We start from the raw sequence: 19,758 nt of genomic DNA on the forward strand, positions 1-19,758 counted from the left end.
TGTGAAGGAAGGGACTGCAGATGCTGTTTTACACAGAAGATAGACACAAAATGCTGGAGTAACGCAGCAGGACAGGCAGCATTTCCGGAGAGAAGGAATGGGTGACATTTCAGGTCGAGACCCTTCTTCAGACTGAGAGTCAGGGGAGAGGGAGTCTAGAGATATAGTTGTGAAAATCGACCCGAAACGTCACCCATTCCCTCCCTCCAGAGATGCTGCCTGTCCCGCCGAGTTACTCCAGCACTTTGTGTCTATCTTCGGTGTAAACTGGCATCTGCAGTTCCTTCTTATTACAGCTAATCTGAGCGTTGACTTTGAAAAAACTGTTAGAATTTAGAAAAACACTTCCTTCCTTCACATCCTTAACGTAGTATTCAAGAGAGAGCTCGATTTATTCAAGAGAGAGCTCGATTTATTCAAGAGAGAGCTCGATTTATTCAAGAGAGAGCTCGATTTATTCAAGAGAGAGCTCGATTTATTCAAGAGAGAGCTCGATTTAGCTCTTAGGGCTAACGGAATCAAGGGATGTGGGGAGAAGGCAGGAACGGGGTACTGATTCTGGATGATCAGCCATGATCATATTGAATGGCGGTGCTGGCTTGAAGGGCCGAATGGACGACTCCTGCACCTATTTTCTATGTTTCTGTATAAATAGAATGTTTTGAGTAAACTGCGCAGCACAGGGAAGAACGGCGCTGAAAGGGTTAAATTTGTCCGAATTTAACTTGCCACCAAGATTTGTATTATTTAGCTAAATGAGTGATTGCTTATTTATGTCAGAGGCTTGCGTTTTGATTGGAGTTTGCTGTATGTTATTAGGTTATCCAGCAGAAGGCAGTGTAGCACCATAGACTGGGCACTGAAGGGGGAATGAGCCCAGAGCTGGAATCTGGTGCTAATTAATCCAATTCAGAGGATGTATAAAATACTGTTAATTTGTTCCATGCTGTGGGAGGTGGGTTCTCTCGAGTATTGAACATGTTACTCTTCATCTTTGATTTCAAACTCCTTAATCAACCACTGCAGGCAAGGATGGAGTGGGATTAATCCACGAGGAAAGCAAAACCAGAAAACTGGCTGTGTACATGACGCGTGGAACAGAACACATAGAGTTATAGTATAAGAAAATAACTGCAGATGCTGGTACAAATCGAAGGTATTTATTCACAAAATGCTGGAGTAACTCAGCGGGTCAGGCAACATCTCAGGAGAGAAGGAATGGGTGACGTTTCGGGTCGAGAAGGGTCTCGACCCGAAACGTCACCCATTCCTTCTCTCCAGAGATGCTGACTGACCTGCTGAGTTACTCCAGCATTTTGTGAATACATAGTTATAGAGTCATACTGTGAGGAAACAGGCCCTTCGGCCCATCTTTCCCACACTGACCAAGGTGTTCCATTTACACTAGCCCCACCTGCCTGCGTTTGGCCCATCTATATACTAAAACTCTCGTATGTTTGTTTGTTCCTGAACTACAGCCAAAACGGTACATGATAGCGCAACAATGTTAGGCCCACCTTACTCACCGTCGTCCCCTTTGCTGCTAGTGGAAGGACTTTCATGGAAATTGCATGTTATATTTTTAACGTTATTCACATTTTAAAGTTTAAATCTATCTCCTAGGGAGGGAGGGAGGAGGGAGGGAGGGGGTGGAGGGATAAGGCGGGGTTGATGGGAATGGATTGGGGGGGAGGGGGATGTGGAGGAGGGATGACGGGGGTTGAGGGGGGTGGATTGGGGGGAGGGAGGGGGGTGGAGGGAGGAGGGAGAATGAGGGGGATGGAGTGGGGGGGAGGAGGGAGGGGAATAGAGGGAAGGGGGACGGGGAGAGGGAAGGGGAGGGGGGGAGTGATGGGGAGGGGGGAGAGGGATGGGGATGGGGGGAGAAGAATGGGGAGAGGGATGGGGAGGGGGGAGAGGGATGGGGAGGGGGAGGGGGAGGAGCGGGGGTTGCACCAATGCAGGAGAGGTTTGGACCCAACGGGTCCACTTGGTCTAGTATCCCTCTAAACCTTCTGAAGAAGGGTCTTGACCCGAAACGTCGCCCATTCCTTCTCTCCAGAAATGCTCCAGAGTTACTCCAGCTTTTGGTGTCTATCTTCCCTCTGAACCTGTCCTATCCATGCGCCTGTCTAAATGTTTCTTAAATGTTGCGATAGTCCCTGCCTCAACCACCATCCTCCAGCAGCTCGTTCCATACACCCACCACCCTTTGTGTGAGAAAGTTATCCCTCGGGTTCCTGTTAAATCTTTCCCCTGTACAAACTCCGTACAGGCAGCGCCCGTGGTCAGGATCGAACCCGGGACTCTGTCGCTGTGAGGCAGTAACTCTACCGCTGCGCCACCGTGCCGCCCCGATGTGAAGTGAAAAAAATATATAACGTGTAGTGAGATATAATTTTAGTGCTTGTATGCTGCCTCTAGTTAGTTAGTTTAGTTAGTTAGTTAGTTTGTGTTAATTTAGTCTATTGTCACGTGGACCGAGGTACAGTGAAAAGCTTTTTTGTTGCGTTACATTCAGTCAGCGGAAAGACTACAATTGAGCCGTCCACTGTGTGCAGATACAGGATAAAGGGAACACAATTGTTGCTGTTGTAGTCGAGGCTTAAAAGAGTGGAGCGATTGTAACGAGTGATTGTAGATTCGCTTCTGGGACGAGCAGAGAGTGGCCTGGCTTGGATGCCTAATATCCTCCATTGAGTTCTAAAAGGATAACAGAACATGTTTTTATCATATTTAACAGGCTTGGAGTTTTAATGCTGTGCTATCCTCAAAGAGTGTCAGGTTTCTAAATTCCCAGATTTTTAAAAGTTTTTATTTTAGTTGAGTTTAGAGACACTGCGCGGAAAATCACCGCCCAGCGATCCCCACGCATTAACCTTACCCCCCACACACACACACACTAGGGACAACTTTTACACTTACACCAAGCCAATTAACCTCCAAATCTGTGCGTCTTTGGAGTGTGGGATGAAACCGGAGCACCCGGAGAAAACCCACTTGGTCACGGGGAGAACGTACAAACTCCGTACAGACAGCACCCGTGGTCAGGATGGAACCCGGGTCTCTGGCGCTGGGAGGCAGCAGCTCTATCCGCTGCGTTGGGACCAGCATGCAGAGAGTGGCCTGGCTTGGGTGCGTAAAATCCTTTCATTGGCTTCGTGAAGGATAATCTAAGCTGTTTTATCATATTTTTAAAAGGCGTAGAATCTTAAAGCTGGGCTATTCTCAGAGTGTCAGGTTTCTAAGTTCCAGTGTTATTCTTGGGATCTTTGCACGCACTGTGCAATGTTTTCATTTAGCTTTCCAACATTAAATTGTTTTATTTTAACGTGACCCAAACGTGCTCATTGTGGAAGGGGAAATTGGACCGGTGGCATGTGTGATGTCTAATCTGCCGTTTTGAGTGTTTAAAGTAACGCAGTCACAGAACTAGAGAAAAATGGCCTTTCAAGAAAGGATCTAAGTGACATTGCTGTGTGGTATTTATACTGTTATTGGCTAATAAACTAGCATCCATTAGTCAACATCCTGCTAATTATGCGTTTACAAGTCTGCGAGCTTCCCACATACATACTATTTTGTGATAAGTGTCTCCAGACCAACTTTAATTGTGGTTTTCAAAACAAATGAGTGGCCTGAAGACATGGTCACAAAGCCCCCCCCTCTCTGTGAATACCTACCACACGCAGGGCCGTCTTAACGCATGGGCCTGATGGGCACTTGCCCGGGGGCCCACAAGCATAGGGGCCCCATGCTGATCTGTGTATGTTAAGTGACTTGCAATAAATAAATACTACTTTAAAAATGTAGGTTCAATAAGTGCTTTTTTTGGCAACATTTTCGGTCACCAAGTGCTTCTCACAGCGATCTGTAAGTGCTTTTTGCAACAATGTAGCACCCTAAGTCCATCATTAAGTGCTTTTTGGTAAGTGCTTTTCGCTGGCACGACAGGGGGGGGGGCTGATAGGGAAAGGGGGGTGGGGGAGAGTAACGGTAGGGGCCCCAGTACACTGCTTTGCCCGGGGGCCCATAATGCTGTAAAAACGGCCCTGACCACGCGCCCCCATCGACAGTGAACACAGGTAACACCCACCATCACAAAGGTAGACGCAAGATGCCGGAGTAACTCAGTCTGAAGAAGGGTCTCGACCCGAAACGTCACCCACTCCTTCTCTCCCGAGATGCTGCCTGACCCGCTGGGTTACTCCAGCATTTTGTGTCCACCTTCGATTTAAACCAGCATCTGCAGATTTATTTTCCTACTCATCAACACAAGCTTTGCGTGGAAGGGCTTTCAAGTTACCTTCATATAACTACTTCCTTTTTCTTCAGACCAAAGCGGAAAAGCAAGGAGTGTCTGGGAGGTGTTTTAAAAAAAAAATCTCACATGTGTATAAATAAATACATTAACATATATACATGTGTGCGTATAAATAATAAATGTAGACACCCTCATGCACACACACACACACACACACACACACACACACGCAAATATATATATATATATATATATATATATAATTATATAGACATTTTTATGTATGTGTGCTTGTGTGTGTGTGTGTGTGTGTGTGTGTGTGTGTGTGTGTGTGTGTGTGTGTGTGTGTGTGTGTGTGTGTGTGTGTGTATATAGGAAAATAACTGCAGATGCTGGTACAAATCGAAGGTATCACAAAATGCTGGAGTAACTCAGCAGGTCAGGCAGCATCTAGGAAGAGAGGGAATGGGTAACGTTTCAGGTATGTAGGTTAATTGGCTGGGTAAATGTAAAAATTGTCCCTAGTGGGTGTAGGATAGTGTTAATGTACGGGGATCGCTGGGTGGCATGGACTTGGTGGGCCGAAAAGGCCTGTTTCCGGCTGTATATATATGATATATGATATGATGATATGATAGGTCGAGACCCTTCTTCAGACTGAATATATATGTGTCCTGTGTGTGAATATGAATATATATATATATATATATATATATATATATATATTAAGCATCAGAAGGACACTCAAAAAAATATCAGGAGGGTATTTTTCTTTAAAAATATCAAGAAAATTGCCGTCAAAGAACTTGTGAGCCACGATCATAGAAACATAGAAAATAGGTGCAGGAGTAGGCCATTCGGCCCTTCGAGCCTGCACCGCCATTCAATATGATCATGGCTGATCATCCAACTCAGTATCCTGTACCTGCCTTCTCTCCATACCACCTGATCCCTTTATCCACAAGGGCCACATCTAACTCCCTCTTAAATATAGCCAATGAACTGGCCTCAACTACCTTCTGTGGCAGAGAATTCCACAGATTCACCACTCTCTGTGTGAAAAAAAACATTCTCATCTCGGTCCTAAAAGACTTCCCCCTTATCCTTAAACTGTGACCCCTGGTTCTGGATCATATTGTATAACGGTGCTGGCTCGAAGGGCCAAATAGCCTACCCCTGCACCTATTTTTCAATGTTTCTACGAGCCCTTGCCTTTAAAGAACACGAACATAGAGCTGATTTTCCTCAACCATTTTCCAGGTGTAAACATTGCCCGTGGTGGTGGTATGTTGCTTGTAAAGTACTGCACAATTAGGGGGAACAGTTCATCTTGAGGAGAACTGTAATTGTGGACGTGAGGAGGTTCATAGACCAGACGTTGACAGAACTAAATAGGATAAAATGGGACCTGAAATACTTTGGAGTCAAAGAATAAGGAACAGAAATACACTAACGTGCAAAAAGAAATCAAAGAGCGAGAATTAGAAATTAAGAGAATGAAATGTTGTTTAAAGTGGTCAAGTAAATTAATGAAGCACGTGAAATTGCAAGTAGACACAAAAATGCTGGAGTAACTCAGCGAGACAGGCAGCGTCTCTGGAGAGAAGGAATGGTTGATGTTTCGGGTCGAGACCCTTCTTCAGATTCAAACGTCACCCATTCCTTCTCTCCAGAGATGCTGCCTGTCCGGCTGAGTTACTCCAGCATTTTGTGTCTTTATCTTCGGTTTAAACCGGCATCTGCAGTTCCTTCCTGCACGTGGAATTGCAATTTTAGTTGAGAGAGAGGAGGAAATGTTGAATCGGCGTAAATTATTCAGGCCTCAATTAAAATATGTTTAGTTTTGCTTGTGTCTTGGGAAGGATGTCGAGGCCCAAAGAGGATGGAAAAAGGAAGTCATTAAAATGACACACAAGGTTATTTCTGGCGACAAGAGAAACTGGACCTGTGAGCGAACACATGGTGTTGTGGGCGGCACGGTGGTGCAGCGGTAGAGTTGCTGCCTTACCGCGTTTACAGCACCAGAGTCCCAGGTTCGATCCTGGCTACAGATGTTGTCTGCACGGAGTTTGTACGTTCTCCCCGTGATCACGTGGGTTTTCTCCGAGATCTTCGGTTTCCTCCCTCACTCCAAAGACGTACAGGTTTGCAGGTTAATTGGCCTGGTATAAATGGAAATTGTCCCTGGTGTGTGTAGAATAGTTCTACATAGAATAGAATATTTAAGCTCAGGGGTGACCGCGCTTTTGCGGTTGCAGCTCCGAGACTGTGGAACAGCATCCATCTCCCCATCAGAACTGCCCCCTCCATCGACTCCTTTAAGTCCAGGCTCAAAACCTATTTCTACTCCCTAGCGTTTGAGGCCCTCGGAGGGGGCGCTGTGAACTGTTTATGTATGTGCTGTTATGTTTGTGTGCCATTGTATGTTCGTTTCTTAGTACCTGAACTGATGTACAGCACTTTGGTCAACGTGGGTTGTTTTTAAATGTGCTACACAAATAAAAATTGACTTGACTTGACTAGCGTGTGGGGATCGCTGGTCGGTGCGGACTCGGTGGGCTGAAGGGCCTGTTTCCGCGCTGTATCTCTAAACTAAACTAAACTAAACTAAACTAAACTAAACTAAACATAATACAATCCCTTTGCTGGATCCGCCACCTTTGTTTGGAAATCCTATCGCTATTGGATACAGAAGGCTTTGTGTAACGGATTTAGCAAGTACCTTACCAGAGACACTAACAAGATAGATCAGGAGCAAGAATCGAACTCCCTCTCCTGGATTAGCTTGGACTGTATCAAAGAATCATGGAGTGTTAGATGTAGCCCTGAATCACAGCTATGAGTTTCCCAGGGATGCAAGAAGTCCTTCAGATCTATGCAATCAAAAGTAACAAAAAAATCAATTAATCCAACTACATATCATCAAAACATTGACCTGTGAGAGAGATCATTTTAGTTTGCATTTCAAAACTTAGGAAGATGAAAAATCAATTTTTGGGTCCTTTGGTATTGAGCCCTCTCTAGCATGTACCGTATGTGAAAGTCTGCTCAAAATCTTCTTTTATGATAGTATTTGATTTTACAATAGCTCTTTTATTCCTTTTATTTTTGTGTGTAGACCAAAGTACAAACAGCTCCCATAAATACACTGAATGTCTGCATATTTCAATGGGCTGTGCCATCATAACTTAAGAGCATTTGTAATATTGAGAGATAAACGCATGAGACAATACAGTCAACTTATACAAGTGAGTAATGGGAACTAGAAAGATATAAGGAAGAATAATTCTTGAAAGATCTTTAGCGGAGAAATATGAAAAAAAAATCTTAAACAGGAATTATGGAAGGCCAGGAAAATGTATAATAGGAAAGCAAAAATTAAAAGAAATCTGCAGTTTCTGGAAATCTGAAACAAATGCTGAAACACCTGGTAGAGCTTCTGCCTCACAGCGCCAGAGTCCCAGGTTCAATCCTGACCTCGGGTGCTGTCTGTGTGGAGTTTGCAGGTTCCCCCTGTGACCGAGCGGGTTTCCTCCGGGCGCTCCGGTTTCCTCCCACATCCCCAAGATGGCGGCTTTGTCGGTCGACTGGCCCTCTGTAGAAATTGCTCCTTGTGTGGGAGGGAGCGGATGAGGAAGCGGGATAATGTAGAGGTAGTGTGAGCGGGCAATCGATGGTCGGCGTGGACTCGGAGGCTGGAGGGACCGGTGTCCATGCTGTATCTTTCAATCAATCAATCAATCAATCAATCAATCAATCAATCACGAACAGCAAATGCTGGAGTGTTTCAGCTGGTCAGGCTGCAGCCAGTAGATCTGACGATGAGGGGGGGGGGGTCTCTGATTGGAAATATTGGCACTGATTCTCTTCCTGCAAATGCTGACTGACCCGCTGAGTAGTTCCAACATTTGCCTCTGTTTGGTTTAGTGCATAAGAGAAGCTGTTGAAGGACCCAAAATGCTGGAGTAACTCAGCGAGACGGGCAGCATCTCTGGAGAGACGGAATGGGTGACGTTTCGGGTCGAGACCCCTCATCAGACTGAAAGTCACGGGAAAGGGCAACGAGTCCACCACTGATTTACCGTCAACTTTGGTTCCAGCGCCATGCCAGATTATCCATGCTACTGGACCAACGGAGCTTGGATAAGAACGATACAACGATACACCACCGACCTACTAACTATTCCTCTCCTGCATCTCTAAAGGGCCTGTTTCCACATTGTATCTCTAAAGGCTAAAGTAAAGACGAAAGGGTGGCACAGCGGTAGAGTTGCCGCCTCACAGCGCCAGAGATACCGGGTTCGATCCCGGCTGTGGGCGCTGTTTGTACGGGCTTTGTACCTTCTCCCACGCAACTTGCGTGGGTTTTCTCCGTGACCTCCTGGTTTCCTCCCACACTACAAAAACGTACAGGTGTGTAGGCTGGGTGGCTTGGTACCATTGTAAATTGTCCCCAGCGTGTGTAGGATGGTGTTAGTGTACGGGGATCGCTGGTCGGCACGGACTCGGTGGGCCGAAGGGCCTGTTTCTGTGCTGTACCTCTAAACAAAAACAAACTAAACTAGACACCACACAATGTGACAGGCAATTTTACGCCGGACATTTCAACAATCCTATGTTTCCCACAACGCTGAAGCCAAAGGCCAGTGAGTAGGTGGCGAGCTTTAGTGGTTGGCATGACAGATCAGGCAGGAAGTGCAACAGAGCTCTTCTTGGGGGTTTCCTGATGACACTCTTAATCGGAAGGAAAAATTCAATTTGGAAGATTCGACTTGTGACATCTTGCCAAAATGTCACAACATCCTCTTGTGAACATTGATTTGCATTGTTGCCATGTATTTTACATTGGTTTGAACAAGCTGTGATTTTTCACATCTCAGTTGCAAGTGCATTCAGAATAGTTAATGCACAGCCTCGTGGAGTGAAGACGCCACTCGATAAGAATGAGGTGCTGTCGTTCTAAAGCCCGAGCGCTGGAGGAACTCAACTGGTCAGTCAGCGTCCACAGAGGGAGTGGACGGGTGACGTTTCAGATCCGGGAGCCGATCTGGCTGAGGGTGAAGGGGGAGGCAAAGGAGGGGGTGGGGGGAGAAAGCTGGAAATGAGAGGTGGGGTGGGGCAAAGTCTGGCAAGCGATTGGGTGAATAAGTCTCTGAAGAAGGGTTTCAAACCGAAACGTCATCTATTCTTCCATAGATGCCTGACCTGCCAAGTTACTCCGGCATTTTGTGTTTATCTTCGGCGTAAACCAGCCTAAGCACACATTGGGAATACAACTTACGTGTTCCTTCCTACACATGAGTGATAGGTGGATGCAGGTGAGGTGGGAGGTGGGGGGGGGGGGGTTGATTAGCAGATGGGGGGAGTAAGTGACAAAGGCTGCAGGTGATAAGGAGACAAAAGGGTGGCAGATCAAGAGAGGAGAGGAATGTAAAGCCAGAGGGAAGAGTTTTGGTGGAAAGGGGGCAGGCGGAAGGGGAAATAATGGGGTTTATTAAAGATAAATTGGAGTCCAGGGGATGGGAGATGAGTGTACAGTGGGGGCCGGGCCGGGGGGGGGGGGGGGGAGGAAAGGAGCAGGATGGCTTGGGGGGGGTGAGTGGAGGGTGAGACGGTGGGAGAAGTGGGTGGGAGAACACCCATTTCCAATGATTTCAGTCAGTTGTAAGGAGCGCCCCTGGTGAAATGATCAAAATGGTTCATTCAGCTGGCACAGTGGTGCAGCGGGTAGAACTGCTGCCTCACCGCACCAGCGACCCCGGTTCGGTCCTGACCTCGGGTGCTATCTGTGTGGAGTTTCCATGTTCTCCCTGTGTGCGTGTGGGTTTCATTGAGGCGCTCCATCCGGTTTCCGCCCACATCCGAGACCGCCCTGTGACTCGACTCGACCTCCGGCACTCTGGAGAAAATGCCGAGTTTGTCCAACCTCTCCTTGTGTCGGCAACCTCCACTCAAGTCACGTAGCAGGCAAAGAGCGCTTACCCAAGGAAACGTAAGGCAGTGATGTTTCAGGAAACCACAGGTATTCACGTTAAAATATGTGAAATTCCATCATAGTTGATGAAGTACATTCTGGGCAGACCAGCCCGAGTATCATATGTTGACATATGAATCATTAAAATCCATCAACGATATATCTGACGTGTCTAATGGACACGTTAGAGGCAGGAAACATGTTCCCAATGTTGGGGGAGTCCAGAACAAAGGGCCACAGTTTAAGAATAAGGGGTCGGCCATTTAGAACTGAGATGAGGAAGAACTTTTTCAGTCAGAGAGTTGTGAATCTGTGGAATTCTTTGCCTCAGAAGGCAGTGGAGGCCAATTCTCTGAATGCATTCAAGAGAGAGCTAGATAGAGCTCTTAAGGATAGCGGAGTCAGGGGGTATGGGGAGAAGGCAGGAACGGGGTACTGATTGAGAATGATCAGCCATGATCACATTGAATGGCGGTGCTGGCTCGAAGGGCCGAATGGCCTCCTCCTGCACCTATTGTCTATTGTCTATTGTCTATTGTCTATTGTCTATTGTCTATTGTCTATCTGCCGGTAGACCACAACTACTACGAGCAGCCACTCCAACACAGTTGCATGCATTTTGTTATTTCCGTTACTATTGCAATGTGTTGATGGAGAATTTTTACTCACAGGAGTGAAAGGTACAGATGTCCCTCTGCAAGCGTACCTCATGTGATGAATGCCCAAATATCATAAATGATCGAGACTTAGCGCACGTTAATACTGTTCAGTTCTGCTTCTGTGCCATCAAATATTTAGCAATTTACAAGTCAGTGGAGCGCCATTGCAAATAAATCGGTTGCAAACAAGGGCGGCACCGTGGCACAGCGGTAGAGCTGCTGCCTTACAGCGCCAGAGACCCGGGTTCGATCCCAACCACGGGTGCTGACTTTGCGGAGTTTTGTACGTTCTCCCCGTGACCTGCGTGGGTTTTCTCAGGGATCTCCGGTTTCCTCCCACACTCCACAGGCGCACAGGTTTTTTAGGTTGATTGGCTTGGTATAATTATAAATTGTCCCCAGTGTGTGCAGGTTAGTGTCAGTGTGCGGGCATCGCTGGTCGGCGCGGACTCGGTGGGCCGAAGGGCCAGTTTCCATGCTGTATGTCTAAATGAAACTAGAGGAGGGGTTAGACAAACTTGGATTGTTTTCTATGGAACACTGGGTGTTGAGCGGAGACCTGATGTGAAATTATGAGAGAAAAAATAACGAGCAATATAAATTGGGTGGACAATCGGAACCTTATTCCCAAGGTCCACATTTCAAAGACTTTAGGGCATAGCTTTTAAAGTGAGACTTGCAAACTTGAGTTTAGGGTTGGATGTACAACTATACTCATTAACTCCCGGATCTATCCCCATAATCTTTATGGTAGTAATTCTCTTTTTTCTTTGCTCTCTCTCTGTTAGTTTATAGTCTTTTTTTTTTCAGCCTCTTTTCATCTTGATTTTTTCTTAAAAAATTTAAAAATTGAAGCTATGTAAGAACTCTATAACCAGCTTGTCATTTATTATTATTTGTACATATGCTTTAAAAATAAATAAATAAATAAATAAATAAATAAATAAATAAATAAATAAATAAATAAATAGATAAATAAATAAATAAATAAAATAAAGTGAGACTTGTAATGTTTACAGGAGACGTGTTGGGCAAGTTTGTACACAGGGGATGGTGGCAGGGTGGTGGTGGAGACAACTACAATAGTGGGATTTAATAGGCTCACAGCGCTTGCAGCGCCGGAGACCCGGGTTCGATCCCGACCACGGGTGCTGTCTGTACGGAGTTTGCACGTTCTCCCAGTGACATGTGCGTGGGTTTTCTCCGGGATCTCCGGTTTCCTCCCACACCCCAAAGACGTACAGGTTCGTAGGTAAGTTGGTTTGGTGGGGTATGTGTGAGTTGTCCCTAGCGTGTGTAGGATAGTGTTAGTGTGCGGGGATCGCTGGTCGGCATGGACTCGGTGGGCCGAAGTGCCTGTTTCCACGCTATATCTCGAAACTAAACTAAGCTTATAGATAAGCACGCAGATATGCCAAGAAGGGAAGGATATGGATCACATGCAGGCAGATAGGATTAGTTTATCTTGGCATCATGTTCAGCATGGACATTGTGGGCTAAAGGTCCTGTTCCTGATGCTGTGCCTTTCTGTGTTCTATGTTGTAACGGTGTAATCTCCATTGAGATAGAAACATGCACTGTTAGTTCAGTATATCCTCTTTACATCAAGAGCTGGAACAGATACCGATAAATGTATACAATGAAAGAATAGTTATTTAAAAAAATACATTTGATGATAAAGGCAATGAGCCGGCCGGCTTCCTTTGATCTGACACAGGAAGTGAACAACCCTCCTGGTGAACTGAAAATCGATAAAAAACAATGAGCGTTGTGACTATTAGCTGCTTGTGTTTCACAAATAAAACATTGATGTTCTCTTTAAAGGTAGCCATCGTTCACTCCGCACGTTTTGTGGACAATAACAGTTCAGCAGTAATTTCTAGTGGGGAAGATGTATGATCTTGTAAATATTTAAAATCAAATTTGGAATAAGGCAGAGATGAATGTGGTAGATTACTGACTGCTGAAGGCCATGTACACGGCTCCAATTCTCTGGCCTGCACCGGCCCTGCCTCAAATCTGAGGAGAATGCTTTCGAAATAGTTGCTCGCCTTGCAAATGGTGTCAATGTTTGACAAATTGTGCGGTTCCTATCGCCAAATGCTGAAAAAAAAATACAATGTTATAGACAATAGACAATAGACAATAGACAATAGACAATAGACAATAGACAATAGGTGCAGGAGGAGGCCATTCGGCCCTTCGAGCCAGCCAATGTGATCAAGGCTGATCATTCTCAATCAGTACCCTGTTCCTGCCTTCTCCCCATACCCCCTGACTCCGCTATCCTTAAGAGCTCTATCCAGCTCTTGAATGCATTCAGAGACATAACAAATTAAAATTCCAACCAGTGTGGCAATTTCATTCATTAATCTATTATCGGAACCATGAGTGGGTTTTGTGGACAATAATGAAAATATAGACACAGGGAACTGCAGATGCTGGTTTATACCAAAAAAAAGAGTCAAAGTGCTGGAGTAACTCACCAGGTCCGGCAGCATCTCTGGAGAACATGGATGGGTGACGTTTCGGGTCGGGACCTTTCTTCAGAATTGGGAGTCACCTCAGACTGATTAGTAGTAGAAGGATAGATACTTTGGCTCCAGGTCACTAATCCAGAGGCATTCCATCGCCCGGTGTGGCGCGGCCGCGGGACACCATTCTGCTTTAGTTAAACATTTTGTTCATGATGGCCGCGCCGTTGTGTTTGGCTGCCTGCCACTGTATGTTGTTTCTTTTTTTTTTTTCCTAATCAGATGTGCAGCACTTTGGTCAACGTGGGTTGTTTTTAAATGTGCTATACAAATAAAATTGACTTGACTTGACTTGACAAAATGCTGGAGTAACTCAGCGGGACAGGCAGCATCTCTGGAGAGAAGGAGCGGGTAACATTCCGGGTCGAGACCCTTCTTCAGACTGATGTCAGGGGAGAGGAAGGTACATAGATAAGAAAGTGTGAGGTGTGAAAACAGGACAAAGGGGATGAGGTTCGAAGAAAATGTAGAATAGATCATTGTTCACTGGGAGAATCTAACAACAAAGCAAACAGAGATAAAATATAGTCGGAGATGGTCAGTATGATCGGAGAACTGTGAAGGGGAAGGATGGAGAGTGAGGAAAATCAAGGGTTACTTGAAGTTAGAGACGTCAATGTTCATACCGCTGGGGTGTAAACTGTCCAAGCAAAACAAGGAACTGCAGATGTTGGTTTACCAAGAAAGGACACAAAAAGCTGGAGTAACTCAGCGGGTCAGGCAGCATCCCTGGAGAAAAATAATAGGTGACGTTTCGGGTCAAGGACCCTTCTTCAATCAGCCTGTAGAAGGGCCCAAACCCTAAACGTCACCTATTCTTTCTCTCCGGGGATGCTGCCTGACCCGCTGAGTTACTCCAGCATTTTGTGTCCATCTTCGATGTGTAAACCAGCATCTGTAGTTCCATCCTGCACACGAGTACATGTAGGAGCTGTATATATTTATCGAGACGGTTTCAGAGAACTGAGGAGGGATCAGAGCGATTACGGAAGCTGAGAAATAAAATCTATAACCTGCATTTAAAGTAAAATAGAAATAAGAGTAAAGATTAGAAAAGGGAATAGATTTATTGAATGCGATCGATTGTTTCTTACAGCATGATGCCGGCTGGAATGCTTGAATTCATTCTGAGTAATTTAGTTTAGTTTAGTTTTGTTTAGAGATACAGCGCAGAAACAGGCCCTTCGGCCCACCGGGACCGTGCCGACCAGTGAACCCCGCACACTAACACTATCCTACACCCACTAGGGACAATTTTGACACTCTTACAAAGCCAATTAACGTACAAAACTGTACGTTTTTTGGAGTGTGGGAAGAAACTGAAGATCTCGGAAAAAACCCACGCAGGGAGAACGTACAAACTGCGTACAGACAGCGCCCGTAGTCGGGATGGAACCCGGGTCTCTGGCGCCGTAAGGCAACAGCTCTACCGCTGCGCCACCGTGCCGCCCACAAATTTTATTGAATTCTGAGCAATTCAGTTGACAAGACAGGTAGGGGTATGACAGGGAGTGAGGGAAGACTGCTGCATTAAATTCCACTTATTTTAGTTCATTTCAATGCACCAGGTCTGAGGGTTTGTGGGCAGTCACGGTGGCTCAGTGGTCAAGTTGCTGCCTCGCTGCGAATACAGCGCCTGAGACCCGAGTTCGATCCCGACTGCGGGCGCCGTCTGTACGGTGTTTGCACGTCGTTCTCCCCGTGACCTGCGTGGGTTTCCCCCGAGAACTTCGGTTTCCTCCCACACTCCAAAGACGTGCAGGCGTGTAGGTTAATTGGCTCGGTGTACGTGTAGATTGCCCCTGGTGTGTGTGCAGGACAGTGTTCATGCACGGGGGATCACTGGTCCGGGCGGACCCAGTGGGCCCAAGGGCCTGTTTCGCGCTGTATCTCGAAACTAAAACCTAAACTAAAACTCAGCAGGTCAAGCAGCACCTCTGGAGAAAAGGAACAGGCGACGTTTTGGGTCTGTTATACGAGGTTCTTGCCTGAACGGTACGTGACCCATAGCGCTGTGGCCATAGCAACATGTTTAAAGCGCACAGTGCTGTGGCAGGTAGCGGTATATTAGAACCCATAGCGCTGCGGCCTACAGCTCTTTGTTAAAATTCTCACGCGCTAAGCCGACAATGCTCTGTTTAACCCTTTGCGCACTAAACTGGCAGCGCTGTGTGTATTGCTTTACGCGCCAAGTCTGCAGCGCTGTGTATTGTTTCACGTGCCAGTCTGCGGGGGGTGGGGGGGCTCGCGGCTCGCGGCTCGCTCGGACGCAGTCCGCTGCCATTGGTTGTTCACCCCTACCAGGTTAATTCCCGGAATGGCGGGACTGTTGTATGTTGAAAGACTGGAGCGACTAGGCTTGTATACACTGGAATTTAGAATGATGAGAGGGGATCTTCTCATGCAGGGCGTGCAGCATATGTTTACTAGGTTAATTCCCGGAATGGCGGGACTATCATATGTTGAAAGACTGGAGCGACTAGGCTTGTATACACTGGAATTTAGAAGGATGAGAGGGGATCTTATCGAAACGTATAAGATTATTAAGGGGTTGGACACGTTAGAGGCAAGAAACATGTTCCCAATGTTGGGGGAGTCCAGAACCAGGGGCCACAGTTTAAGAATAAGGGGTAGGCCATTTAGAACGGAGATGAGGAAAAACTTTTTCAGTCGGAGAGTTGTGAATCTGTGGAATTCTCTGCCTCCGAAGGCAATGGAGGCCAATTCTCTGAATGCATTCAAGAGAGAGCTGGATAGAGCTCTTAAGGATAGCGGAGTCAGGGGGTATGGGGAGAAGGCAGGAACGGGGTACTGATTGAGAATGATCAGCCATGATCACATTGAATGGCGGTGCTGGCTCGAAGGGCCGAATAGCCTCCTCCTGCACCTATTGTCTATTGTTATGGTTTGAATTTGGGAACAGCACTATTGGCCAGGACTTGCCAGCGGTTATTTTCAACAACTGATTTCCTACCTGTATAAAACCAGGCGCCAGGAAGCCAGAGGTTAGTTCATGTACGAGAGGGGGGGTCACTGATGGGCTGGTGGCAATCAATGCGCGGATGGAGGCAGAGGGAGAGGGAGGGAGAGAGAGAGAGGTGCAGCTGTAAAACGGACCCCGCACAAAACAAGACAAGTCTCGTTTTTGTCCTCTCATGCCAATGAAACTGATTTGTAAACTAAACAGACCAGTGAGCCTTTTTCTGTTCTACTAGGCAGATCCTGGAACCTGTTCCCTTGTAACAGGATGGGGACACTTCTTCAGACCCGAGACGTTACCTCCGTAGATGCTGCCTGACCCGCTGAGTTGCTCCAGCACTTTGTGTCTATCTTGGGTATACAATACAATACAATACAATATATCTTTATTGTCATTGTACCCAGGGGTACAACGAGATTGGGAATGACCAACATCTGCAGTTCCTTTCTACCCAAGCAATGACAGAAGGGATTATTTTGAGGGAAATAAGAGTAAAGATTAGAAAAGGGAATAGATTTATTGAATGCGATCGATTGTTTCTTACAGCATGATGCCGGCAAGTGAGTCTGGAATGCTTGAATTAATTCTGAGTAATTTAGTTTAGTTTAGTTTAGTTTAGAGATACAGTGCAGAAACAGGCCCTTCGGCCCACCGGGACCGTGCCGACCGGCGATCCCCGCACACTAACACTATCTCTCTTTGACACTCTTACCCAGCCAATTAACCTACAAAACTGTACGTCTTTGGAGTGTGGGAAGAAACTGAAGATCTCGGAAAAAAAACCCACGCAGGTCACGGGGAGAAGGTACAAACTGCGTACAGACAGCACCCGTAATCGGGATGGAACCCGGGTCTCCTGACTGATGCTGCCTGACCCGCTGAGTTGCTCCAGCACTTTGTGTCTATCTTGGGTATTGACCAACATCTGCAGTTCCTTTCTACACAAGCAATGACAGAAGGAATTATTTGGAGGGAACTGGGTCACATGGTGAAGATGGCATTCGGTGAGGCATTGCCCAGGTGTTAGGCCTCGGTCTTTTTATTCTTTGAAGCTACAGGTTTTCGAGCTTCAAGTTGCAGAAGAAGTGGGCCAATCTTCGTCATTCATTTCCATTTTGGTCTCGTCTGGGACAAAATTACCTTTCTGGAGGCGTGTGTCTGTATGCCGAGTGATTTATATTGTATCACAAAATAATTTTTTTTTTTTTTTTTTACACAGAAGGAAGAATATAAGGTGTTGAAATTTAAATATAATGTTTGGTGCACAATTGGGAATGTCACTTTGACAACGGTTGCAAATTAAATTATGAGCCTGGCGCTGGCAGAGTTGATCCCCTCGCCTCAGCTTTGCAGATGATGTATAGCAGTTTTTACATACCATCGTTCATCATCTGATAATGACAAATGTATTATTTCTGAGCTTGTCATCTCTTCCTTGATGACAAATAGTCTAACTTCCTCCAGTGATAATAGAATTTTATAATGATCTCCCCTGCATTGAGCCTCACTGTTGGCGGGGTGTGTTCGTTCTTGAAACCGCTGCGCAGTTTTGACAGCGGATTCTGCAAGTTGTGGACAAGCATTCAGTTATTTATGAGGCACGATGAAGGCATTGGTTGGTAAACAAGTCTCTGGAGAATAGGAGTACTTATTTCTTTTTAATCTTTTCAGGGTGGTTTGGTTGCAGGACCCTGATGGTATAATTACCATGCTAGGCTTCTGCAGACAGAGTGGTCAAAGCATCGTCCACCTAATTTATTATCTGCAGCTTCTTGAAGATAATACATGAGGAAAGAACGAATCCCCCCAAAAAACATTTGGCGTCGAAGATCATATTTAGTATCTTTGCGCTGCACCCTGTTAAGATGATTGAGCTCCTTATTCCTTTGAAACGTTGACTGCACTGAATATGAGCCGCAAATGAATCATGCTTTGTACTTCAACTCAAAACAGTCCAGCTGTAAGTGTTTAAGGTTATGGAAGTCTCAGAAATAATTGGCCTCCGTTTTCCTTTGGTAAACTTGCTACCGAGCTCATTTGGTGTCCTAGTAAACGCTCCTTGTTACAACACAAGAAGCCTGCTGTTCCCCTCCGGTGAAGGGGCGAATTGTCCTGTTGATATTGTGCCTGAACCATCCAAAATGGATGTGACCATTGGGAGACCGTGATGGCGTTTGGTCCTTGTGATACGAGCAGTTTTGGGCCAGATATCTGAGGAAGGACGTGCTGCCGCTGGAGAGGGTTCAGAGGAGGTTGACGGAGAATGATGCCAGGAATGAGCGTTTGACGGCACTGGGCCTGTACTCGTTGGAGTTTAGAAGGATGAGTGAGGGGGGACCTCATTGAAACTTACCGAACAGTGAAAGGCCTGGATAGAGTGGATGTGGAGACAATGTTTCCACTGCTGGGAGAGTCTAGGACCAGAGGACACAGCCTCAGAATTAAAGGACGTTCCTTTAGGAAGGAGATGAGGAGGAATTTCTTTCGTCAGAGGGTGGTGAATCTGTGGGATTCTTTGCGACAGAAGGCTGTGGAGGCCAAGTCAGTCGATATCTTGAAGGCAGAGATAGATAGATTCTTGATTATTATGGGTATCAGAGGTTATGGGGAGAAGGCAGGAGAATGGGGTGAGGAGGGAAAGATAGATCAGCCATGATTGAATGGGGTAGTAGACTTGATGGGCTGAATGGCCTAATTCTGCTGCAAGAACTTATGAACTTATGATACAGAGACCAAATTATAAACTAATGATAAGATCTTTTGCATTCGTAGAGTATGACAGTCTTGGCAGTTGCTAAATAATAAATGTCATTGCAATTCTGAAGTATAAAACATGGGGCCGCAAAAATAATCAGGTGATAATTATAGGTAGCTACAAATGCCTGTTAATCGTGCTATCATGTTATTTTGTTGCTGTGGAATAGAATGCAAAGTTTGTTGGTGAAACAGTTCTGATGAAGGTCCTTTGACCTAAAATTCTGTATCTCTCGCCATCGATGCAGCCTGATCTGAACAAGGGAGGGTCCCGACCCGAAACGTTATCCTTCTCTTTTCTCCAGAGATGCTGCCCGACCCGCTGAGTTACTCCAGCATTTTGCATCCATCTTCAGTATAAATAATAATAATAATAATAATAAATGTATTTGTCATATGTAGGTTGGCACAGGGTCAACAGTGTATTTGACAAGACAACGGGTCACCTTAGCAGTAATATTCCAAGGATAAACAAGATAAAAAATGACATTAGTGAGGTAAAAAGACAATGTTAAAAATAATCAACATATATGATGTGAAACGTGTTTATGAGTTCAGAAGCCTGATGAACTGTTCTTAAGTCTGGCGGTACG

Source organism: Rhinoraja longicauda, chromosome 6, assembly GCF_053455715.1.
Source record: "Rhinoraja longicauda isolate Sanriku21f chromosome 6, sRhiLon1.1, whole genome shotgun sequence".
In the NCBI taxonomy this organism is placed as follows: Eukaryota; Metazoa; Chordata; class Chondrichthyes; order Rajiformes; family Arhynchobatidae; genus Rhinoraja; species Rhinoraja longicauda.